This window comes from Magnolia sinica, chromosome 5 (assembly GCF_029962835.1).
Source record: "Magnolia sinica isolate HGM2019 chromosome 5, MsV1, whole genome shotgun sequence".
In the NCBI taxonomy this organism is placed as follows: Eukaryota; Viridiplantae; Streptophyta; class Magnoliopsida; order Magnoliales; family Magnoliaceae; genus Magnolia; species Magnolia sinica.
In genome coordinates this window covers 73,177,991-73,188,523 of record NC_080577.1, presented here as the reverse complement: position 1 = coordinate 73,188,523, position 10,533 = coordinate 73,177,991, and positions in this window count along the sequence as shown.

Below are 10,533 nucleotides of genomic sequence, written 5' to 3'. Positions count from 1 at the left end.
TGGCTAAGTAGTATTGATGATGAGCATGATGTTGTTTATGTTTAATGTATTTTAATTGTGGATGGACTGTTATCATAGAATGCATGCTAAAAATGATATGATAACAAATGCATGTGGTGATGGTCATGGTAGTGACATACATATATATGACCATCATGCTTGATATCCAAGTGATAATAATGCACGTATTGATTGTCATGATGATAACATGGATAAGATAATCATGTTTTACTTAATGTCTGGATAATGATAAATAAATGATGTGGATGAACGTGAGGATGACCTCATCCATGATAAGCACCTAATGCCTAGGGCATGTATGATAGTGATAGATGATGGCCATGATATTGATGATGCATGTGAATCCTTGTATGTGATGTACTCCATGCACATGCTTGCATGCTACAAGTTATGACGATGAATTTGATGTTGAATGATGTTTATGATAACGATTATACATGCAAAAACTTGTGTACTACCATAACCTATGCACCTTATGTGTGTGCGTGCTATGTGAGCCCTAGTGGCCATTTATTAAGTATTCACTAGAGGTGTGGGGCCTTAGTGTGTTACCGAGGACACTTAAATGTATGGGCCTTTACATAACATTGGCTATTCTTGTGTTGTGCCTAGTGCCTTAGGCTTGTGAAAGCCTACTTGGCTATGGAACTTAGGATGTAAGCTGATTATAAATAATTGTTGGATAAGAGGCCAAGTGAGCCCACTTCCATGGTCAAGGGAAGGATGTTTTGATTATTGTTAGGTCGCTGGTCTATTTAGCCAAATGGCACTATTGTTAAGTAAAACCTATAAGGGTATGAGATGTATGGCAGATGTGTGATGACATGTGATTTGATGTATGATGAAAGCATGGTATCATATAATTCATGATACAAGTATGATGGCATGTGATATGTGGTGAAGAATAATGGTGTGATGTGTAAATCACACAAATGTTTATGGCATGTGTTATGCGGCCAATATATGATGGATATGGCATGCATCGTGTAACCTATACACATGGTTGGGTCTCATAAGACCAGATTATAGATTGATGATTAAATCGTAGTCGGGCCTGAGTTAATGCCCATTGCTTATGGGTACTAAGGCCATGATTTGGCCCATATCCAGAAAGGATTAAGGGTGCACATGGACAATGGGCTATGACTCGAGGGTTTACTATTTAACATCCATGTGCCATAACTTGGCAAGTTGATTTATTATGCCTTTAATAGTTTGATACACATAGTTGATTCATGAGCATCCATTTCATATGCATGCATGAACATATCATGAAATCAGAGCCGTTGTGTTATTCCATATGCTTAGACGAGATCCAAATGAGTTTGGGGATTTTGGATATTGTTTTGATTTGGGCCTTCGTGCTAGTTCATATGATTGGATGAGATGCATCAATGTATTGAATTTAGGCCATTGTGTTGGTCTTTCTGCTTGGATGAAAGGCCAAAGGAGTTAGGGTATGTATATGCCTTTGCGATTCTGCATTTGATTATATGGTCTTTCATAGTGACGTATTTTTTGAGTGGATATTTTGTATGATGGCTACGTGATGGCTATTTGAGTGATGTGGTTTGTGTTGAGGCCTTATGATGACCCAAGTATTGATATTATTGAGAAGGTTTGAGAAGGGTGCGCTATGGCCAACTCGGGCTTAGATTGCAAGATTGGAGATGCCTATCCTCCAATGAACCCATTAAGATTGGCCAATCAGGTCCTCTTTCGTCATGTGTTAAGTAGAGGTGAGCACAACAGGATGGGTGTAAGAGTCTTTTTCACTACTGGGACTAGGAAGGGAAGAGGTGTGATGTGCCTACTTATCGTCATGTGCCGGGTCGAGGCGTGTGGTATTCTGACTACTGAGGCTGGGTAGGGTGAAACAAATCATGGTCCCCCATTGTTAAGCCGATGGCTAGATGGGAAGGGGTTGCTGTGCCTAATACTTTACTCTTTGGAAATGCGTCCCATGCTTGTCTGAGGATGTTGGGTTACACATGCATGGTATGTTGTGATTCTTGGTGGAGATGTATCATATGGTATAGAGATGTACTAGTAGAGATGAGGAATGTTCAAAACTTCACTGATTTATACATGGGTTGCATATGCATGGTATGTTGTGATTTTTGGTGGAGATGTATTATATGGTATGGAGATATACTAGTAGAGATGAGGGATGTTAAGCATTTGACTCATGCATTCATTTATCCACTATTCACTCGAACTAGTGGTGTATAACTAAATCATTATGTGTACCATCGCAATGACCACAATTTTATTTAGGCATGGGACTTACCTGAGATTAGGAGTTCACCACATTAAGTCTAGCTATCTATATCAGGTATGTGACTAGTTTAGATAGAAGTACCTTGTGATGAACCATACGGCTTATAATACCGCATACTATCATCTCGACTACACACGCCATCCTTGTCATCATTTCTATTATATGCCATATAGTAGAATATGAAATTTGATTATCTTGTACATGATGATTGGTTATTCTCATGATTCACGGTCGTTCGTCAAGTGGTATGCCTAACATTGATGACATGATATATGATAACCTGTCTAGCTTTAATAATATGCTCACCTATGATAACATGCTTGGTTGATAATATGCCTATGGTTATTTTGGACGTCTTTATAGGAGCGTCCTAATAATCCATGTTTTACTCTCAGCACGCAATAGACTCAAGGGTTATGGTTTGCTTATACATATGATTTACACCTTTTCAGGATGCATTTAGTAGTAGAGTGCATGCAAGTGTTATAAGAGCTTTATTGTCTCTTCTCCCTTATTGTTGAGTTGATGCACCATCTTATGTATGATATGTCAAACAAGTTTGTCTCTTTAATGTATGTGTTGATACTATGCATATGATGTGTAACTGCCTAATCAGATTAACCATTTAGAAAAAAATTCCTCCGCCACGAGCTGGGTCTGGTGTTTAGGAAGTTCGTTAACTGTTTACCAAGTCCAGTAAGTGACAAGGAAGTTTCTTCGGGACTTGGGAACTATTAGTGTCCGGGTTCCAAATTTGGGGCATGACATCTTAGCTTTCTAGATACTATTTGATGTCGGTATACCATGGCTTCCTAATCGGGGTGGCTTCGGCCTCTTCAATTTGTAGGCAGAGGGCAAGTTCATCTTGAAGTTCAACTGTGAGCTCCCATTTTGAAGCTCCTCTTAGAATCTCTAGCATTAATGCTAATGTGGTAAGAGCGTCTGCAAACTGATTCATTGCTCGTAGCATGTATGAGTGTAAGGCCCATATATTAGATTGTACCATTCCTTAGACTTCCATGATCCTCCCCGTCGATTTTCGGTAACCCACGACCTGTAGTCGGCATTTACGCGCGACCCTAAGTTGCATCCCGTAGCTCTAAGTTGACTCTACTCGAAACTTGTACTCTAGTGACCGCGTCGTTGCCGCGGTTCTAACTGAAAAGGCTGAGCTAAGAGTCCTATTAGGGGGGGGGGGTGAATAGGACTATGCCAAATTAAAAATAAACTGTGGAATTTAAACAAATATAAATAAATATAGCACTAAACAATCTCACAATGCAGAAATGAAAAATAACCTCAAGTGTATAAGTATTGAGAGGTTGATATAGATGTTGTTCTAAGGACAACCTTACATCAAAAGCCAATAGCTTATGGTAGGAAAACCTGATTCCTAGAATGCTCTGTGTATCAAAAAATCAAACTGATATAGAGGATTAAAGAAATAAATAGCAAAGAAAGAAACTAAGCTATTATAACATTCCCACACTTATATAAAAGAAATTACAACATTCTCCGCATATGCATAAAGGGAAATTACAACATCCATAAAATAAAATAATCAATCAATCACCACAAGACCAGAGATTATAGTGGTTCGCTTGTGTGTACACCAACTGTTTAGAAAAACAGTCACACAACTACTCCACTCCTAATATCCTCATACAGTGGATATTAGCGTTCACTATGAAATAGGTTTTTTAAGGTTCACCTAAAACCCTCACAATTGTGTCTTTCAAGTGGGCTCACACAATTCAAAAACCCCATACTCTGAGTTTTCTGGATCACCTTAGACAAACCAAAAGAAAGAGATTTTTTTGGCACAATCTCAAAGAAACCAAAAGAATGAATTTACAAAAATTGTAAAATACTTATCTGAATATTCTCCTTTTGATGCAGCTCGGAAGAACCAACTCGGAGTAGAAGTTCAACGTAGATGTTCAATGTTTACACTCACTTATGAAATAGTTCTAAGTTCTAAATTGATTTTAGATTAAAGCACCTTGGGCTAGCTTGATTTGATTTTGATTCCAAGAAATGGGAAAACTTCAATCCCTCTTTCAAATAAAATTGGAATGCAGAATACAAAATAAAATGCAGAAAACTAATTAAAGAGAATATAAAATGAGCACTAAATAGCTTAAGAATATCACTAACTTATCCCTCAAAGTGGTGTCTTGATCTTACTTGAATTGGATATTAAACATTGAAATTCGTGCTCTATTTATAAGTGCAGAAATTGCATCTTCGACTAGTCTAGATGTCGGCTCGACTGGTCGAAGGACTAACAAACTTTTGAAAATTTGGGCGCGATAAGATAAGACCGTTCCACGACTGGTTGAAGGGCTTGCTCGACTGGTCAAGTGGCCTCCACGACCGGTCGAGTCTTGTCCACGACTGGTCGTGTGGGATGATTTTTAGTTGCTGAACTTTAAGTCGAGCCTGCAGGATTGGTCGAGCACTGTTCACACGACTGGTCGAGTAGTTCCAGGACTGGTCGAGGCAATAACAAAAAATCCTGAAAATAAGTAACAAACTTGAGACTGGTCGAGGATTTCTTGGATTGGTCGAGCCAGTACTAGGACTGGTCAAACATAGTCTAAGACTAGTCGAAAAACAGTCTATGCACTTATAAAGTGACCCAATTAAATTATGTATTCAAAATGACCTATCCGATGGTCAATCTAGGGTCATTCATACCTTGTAAGTAAAATATAAACATTGAATCTTCTTTTGCTTCAGTTGATAGTTGTTCTTTGAAGTTCACGAAGCTTGAGAATTTAACATACGATGAAGCTTGAACTTGAGACTTTTGAAGCTTGAATTTGACTAATATGGAAGCTTGAGCTTGAGGTTCAAAGTAAAAAACTTTGTCTTGACTTGGATGAAGTTTTGAAAACTTGAACAATTGAAGCTTAAAAGATTGAATTAACACTTGGTGTTGTATTTGAACATGAATATGTAATCTTGCATTTGAAGTTCTTGAGGTAAAGACCTTTGTTCTTATACATGAGATGCACAGTCTTGAATATGTAGATGCGCTACACAAGACAGATTCCAAGAGGTTTTGGCACTACAAAATTTGACAATCATAGGAGCTAAAAACCATAACACTTACAATCTCCCCCTTTGTCAAATTAGTGACAAAACACACTTCATTAAAATAACATAAGCATTACACGCACAATAAAGAATCATGCACCATATATGCAGAAGAAAGAATTATGTTCTGGTTACAACAACCAGAATAAGCCAATACGCATCAATACTCCACATCAATACTCTCCCCCTTACTTACTCCCCCTTACTCCACCTCAATGCTCCTCGTCAATATAAAAAAAATGGAAATATGGCTACTATCCACAATTTCACCACATGTCAAGCATGATAAAATTCTCTCCCTTTTTGTCACAATATGACAAAGGAAGGAACCATTAAATGAGAATGGAAGTAGATAAATAAGGAAGTAAATAGAAAAGTAATGAAAAAGAAGTTCATATAAGATCAAGATTACCAAGTAATTAGAACCATTAGAAAGTATGTTCAAATATGTCCAAACACATAATCCAAAAGTAGTTCAAGTATCTTAAAAGCTATTACAAACCATATAATCAAATACTAATCAGAACTCGAAGAAGGAGCAGGTATGGTAGGATCAATTTGATGAAGTCCCTTATTAAGGTGCTTAAGATATTTGTGCATATATTTGAATTGCAAGTCATGGGACACATTCATATTTTCTACCTTCTCCTCAAATGAGTGCAAACGTGTATCGAAGTCAGATGGCTGATAATCAGGATCATCTGCTGAATCAGATTCGATCTCATCAAAAATATCATTCATATTGATGTCATCTGGAGGCAAATCACCCTCCTCTTCATTTGTAGCATCAGCTCCACCAACACCCACATTGACTTGGCCTAGGGCTAGCTTCAAATTCACCTTGTTAATATTGGAGTTGTTGAATGGTAGGTGGTGAATAAGAGCTTCTCCAACAGGCATAACCACTAAACTATGGGTGGCCAACACAATCATAAGATAAGCGAAGGAAATGTCATTGTGTTCTGGATGGAGACGGAACTGAATGATGCAATGACAAATCAAGGAAGGAAGACATATAAAGGTACCAGAGATGATAGAATGAAGAATGCGAACCATGAACGTAGTGAGTTCAGTTTTGTTACCAGAATGGGGATAGACATTTGAAATGAAAATCCTGTGAAGGATTCTGTATCTGGGTAACAAAAACTTTGAGGCAAGCGCATTTCCAGCAGTATTCCATTCCGCATCTATATTGCATAAATCTCTAGTAAGCATTCGCTTCTCAGTTTTAGATGGTTTTGTCACTAGAGCACTAATGGGAATACGTTCATCATTGACAGGTAAATCCATTAATCCAGAGATAAGGTGACGGTCCACATCAATTGGACCTTCTCTGGTTGAGATAGTGAATGTCAAATTTTCAGTAGAAAAATCAGTAATGCAAGCATACAAAGCTTGCGTAATGGAGTGGTATGCCGGCCCACCCCAATGTAGTATGTTATCCCATCTTACAGACTAAAGGAGAGGAAGGAGATCAAATGGAGCCAAATGATCAACATTCACGAGTCGTTCTACTATAACATTACGCAACCAAATATCCCGCACATAAGAGGGATCATCTTTGGGCGACCGAAGGTGGCGCACTGTGATAGGAGTCGACCAAGAAGTTGAGGGACTACAAGATCATTTCTTTCCAGTTCTACCTTCCATTTGTAACAAAGAAAGCAAGGTACAAAGAGATTGCAAAAGAGGTAGAGTGGGTTTCCAATAGATCAGATTTTTAAGAAGAAAACCCCAAAAACTACTATAAATCAGGAAATAAATCACACAAATGATAAAAAGGGAGTGTAAAGGACTTGAATCTACAAGAAAAATGAAAACAATGCACTAACCTTGAAGAAATAGAAGATGGGTTCGAACGGTCGACCTAGGAGCCGTTGGAGAAGATAACCAAAATGAAGAAAAAAGGATTTTTCTCCCAAATAAAGCACCAAACCCGTGGTTCACGGCTGGTCGAGTACATGCTCGACCGGTCATGCCACGACTGGTCCAGTATGTACTCGACTGGTCGTGCACAGCCTAAAATGTGCAATTTTACACAAAATTCAAAATTTAAACATTTAAAATAATAAATTTATATATTATGATACAAAAATGTATGAATAATCAATTCATATTGCACATATCAAGATCAAATTTCAATTTAACAAACCTAATTTTATCGAGCGGTTTTGTGAATATATCAGCTAGTTGATTCTCGGTCGGAATATATTCCAAAGAAATTTCTTTTCTTCCACTAATTCACGAATGCAATGATATCTAATCTCAATATGCTTGGTTCGTGAATGCAGGATTGGATGTTTATATATATTAATTGCAGTGAAATTATCACAATATAAAACCATAGAATCTTGTGCAATTCCGTAATCGATTAGCATTCTTTTCATCCACACAACCTGAGTACATGCATTACCTGCTGCAATGTATTCAGCCTCAGCAGTTGAGAGCAATACAGAACTTTTTTTCTTACTTTGCCAAGAAACTAAACAGTTCCCTACATAAAAACAACCACTACTGGTTGATTTTCAATCATGAATGTTACCAGCCCGATCAGGATCAGTGTAACTAGCTAATTGCACACTAGTATCATGTGGATACCAGAGACCAAGATTTACTGAACTAGCGACATATCACAAAGTGCGCTTAACAGTAGTTAGATGTGACACTTTATGGTCAGATTGATATCTAGCACAAATTCCTATGCTAAATGCAATATCAGGTCGGCTCGCAGTTAAATAAAGTAAACTACCTATCATACTGCGATACAATTTAGGATCCACACTTTTACTTGTAGAGTCATTTGAGAGTTTTAAAGTAGTACTCATTAGAGTATCAAAGTTTTTCCCACTCTCAAATCTGAACTTTTTAACTAAGTTCAGAGCATATTTGGTTTGAGAGAAAGAAATTATTAGGTTGTTGTTTAACTTCCCTAGAAAATAATTCAATTCTCTAACCATGCTCATTTTGAACTTAGACTTCATAAGATCTGCAAACTCAACAGTCATGTTAGCATAGGTAGATCCATAAATAATATCATCAACATAAATTTGCACTATTAAAATGTGATTATTATGTTTCTTTATAAACAATGTCTTATCAACACTTCCCATTATAAAGTTATGACTTAGTAGAAACTTAGTCAATTTTTCGTACCATGCCCTAGGAGCTTGTTTCAAATCGTAGAGTGCCTTTTTTAGGCGGTAGACATAATCAATATTCTTAGGGTCTTCAAAACCCGTTGGTTGTTCAACACACACTTCTTCATGCAAATCGCTATTCAAGAATGCACTCTTTACATCCATTTGATATATTTAAAACTTTCTAAAGCAAGCAATGGATATAAACAGTCTGATTGATTCAAGACGAGCTACTGGGGCAAAGGTTTCATCATAATCCATGCCTTCAATTTGAGTGTACCCTTGTACAACCAGCCTGGCCTTGTTTCTAATAATATTACCAAGTTCATCAGACTTATTTTTGAAAATTCATTTTATTCCGATAATGTGTTTATCTTTCGGTCTTGAAACTAAGTACCAAACATCATTTCTTACAAATTAATTGAGCTCTTCTTGCATCGCAACAATCCAGTTTTCGTCAGAAAGGGTTTCTTTTACGTTAGCTGGTTCTATCTGAGATGTAAAGCACACGTAATTATTCATATCTTCTAGTTGTTTTGTAATGACCCGAAAAATTTCGTGCCAAGACCCGAGTACTACCTCTATTTTCCTTAGAAGCTATTTGTGGGTTAATTAGCATTAAACTCAATTGCTTGTGAAATTAGCATCAATCACTTTAAATTTGATCTGCAGGACTCAAAACCTGTAGAATAATTATCGCTATGTTACTCTGAAATCTGGGATTCAACGCTAAATCCAGTTACTCTTGGGAATTTTTGGAAGCTTTGGATCGGTCCTGGACCGGGCGTCGAAAGTCCGATAGCGATGATCTTAGACAGTTATGGTCACCATGTTGGACTTGACTATCACCTCAAAAATCAAGTCCAGATGATGTCCTGGGTCGATTTGATTGAGTCCGGAATAAAGAGTGTGAGAACGGTGAGAAATTAAATATGATTTTATGAAATCTGAGTCTTGTCGCTTGCGCGACGATTTTAAGCAATCTGACCGTTGGATTCTGACCCAATTTCACCCTCTGATCAAGGAAGATGGCCCAGGCATGTCCTTATGCTTGTGGACCTGATCGAGTTTCGGTGACTGTTGAATTGAGTGTGGTCCACCACGGCTGATCTGTGAAGCTGATCGGTACGAAAACTCAACCTGACCTAGATCCATGGTCAGTGAGCTTAAGTCCGACCGCACGTGGAAAGAGGACCACCGGAAGTGCTCCGTTGGATTGAGAGAGGCCTGATTTGGTTATAACCTAAGTATACCTTGGCCCTGGGGCTATTTTCATCAATGTTAGGCCTATATAAAGACCTTAAAATCCTCACTCTCTTTTCCATACGAATTTCCTAACCCTAGCTAAGAAAGAGAGAGGAAAAGAGAGAGAAAGTAAGAGAGAAGTTGGTGAATCATCTTCAGATTCTTTCCTGTTACTCTACATCCTTAAACCATCACTTTTAAATCGTTATTCCGGCGATTCTAAGTTCCTTCTTGGGTAAGTTAACCTAACCCTAATCTGTTTTAGAGCTTAGAATAGTCTATGTGTTGATGTAGCTCATTTCTATTCTTTCCTTAGGTTATCTAGTCGCCGTTGATGAAGACATATCGTCTGAATTAGTTCGGTGTGCTTTTTCTAGTTTAAGGTGTGAACTATATTCGTATAGGTTATGGTTTTCAAGGCTTTCAATGTTAGTTAATGGTTTATTCTTGTTGTGGGTGCAATTTCACATGCCAAATGCTATGTTTATTTTGCGTTCCTGATATGTATGTGTTATATTGAGATTTGTGTATTCTATGTATATGTAGGAAGTATAGTATACGTATAAAATATGAACATGTACTTGCCATGATTATTTGTCGTGTACTTGTGCTAATTGTGTGTGTGACAACTCCTTGGCAAAAGGAATTGTCCAAATGCGTGTATTCCAACATACGTCATGTATGTTGAACTATGTATTCTAAGTGTTTGTAGAAATGTCTGAATGGTTTAAAGTGCAACACATTATC